We start from the raw sequence: 1,110 nt of genomic DNA, 5'->3' as shown, positions 1-1,110 counted from the left end.
AGGGTTAGGATTAGAGCTGAGCTTAAGGTTATGGTTCTGTTTATCATTAAGATTAGAATTAGGATTAAGACTCAGGTTAGGGTTCAGGCTAATTTTAGATTTAAACATTGGTTAAGGCTCATGTTTGTGTTAGTGTTAGGGTGAAGTTTAGAGCTATGTTTTGGGTGATGGTTAAAGCTAAGATTAGTGTTAAATGTAGGACTCCATTTCATTTAAGTTTAGTGTTAGAGTTTGGGTTATGCTTAGGGATATTTTGAGTTAGCATTGGGGTGGGGATTGGGTTAAGATTAGTTTTAGAGTTAAGGTTAGGTTAGGTCTCAGGTTAGAGTTTGGGCTACGATTATAGATAAAAAGAGGGTCAGGGTTCATGTTAAAATTAGTGGTAAAGTATGGTTAAGGGTTAGATTTAGGTTTAGGGTTAGGGTTGGGGTTTGGGTTATGTTTATGATTTGGTTTAGGGTTAGAGTTAGGGGTAGAGTGACATTAGGGTTATGGTTAGGATTAGAGATCAGTTTGGGTTTGGGGTTAGTGTTAGGGTTAGGGATCATGTAAGGGTTAGGTTAGGTCTGAGTTTATGGTTGAGATTAAAGTTTAGGGTTAGGGTTTAGATCAAGGTTAGGGTTAAGTTTAAGGCTAGGATTATGTTTAAGATTAGAATTAAGATCAGTATTAGTGTTCAGGTTAGTTTTAGGGCTAGGGCTGGGCTTTAAAATGTGTTAGAATTTGAATTTGGGGTATAGTTAAGAGTTTAGAGTTAGGGTTTGAGTTTGAGCTAGATTAGGGATTGAGATAGGGATTGGAGTTAGGGATATGTTTAGGGCTAGGAGTAAGGTTGAACATAGGGCTAGTTTTGTAATTAGGGCAGAGTTAGTGTTAGGGTAAGGGCTTATGTAGGTTTTGGTTATAAACGTTATATTTAGGGCTAGGGACTGGGATTGGGGTAATGGTAGTAGGGTTGTGGTTAAAGTTGGTGTGTGACACAAAATTTTTCATGTTTTTTGAGCAGATAGTGTGTTAAAAGGACTAAAAAGTGATAAACACAATATATGACCCCAAAATTAAAAAATGAGTCCTTCTAGCAACTGGATGTGTGAAACACAATCTATCAAT

The sequence above is a fragment of the Orycteropus afer genome, unplaced genomic scaffold, assembly GCF_000298275.1.
Source record: "Orycteropus afer afer isolate SDZICR_OR568_19922 unplaced genomic scaffold, OryAfe1.0 scaffold00542, whole genome shotgun sequence".
In the NCBI taxonomy this organism is placed as follows: Eukaryota; Metazoa; Chordata; class Mammalia; order Tubulidentata; family Orycteropodidae; genus Orycteropus; species Orycteropus afer.
Note: the sequence above shows the minus strand (reverse complement) of the source record.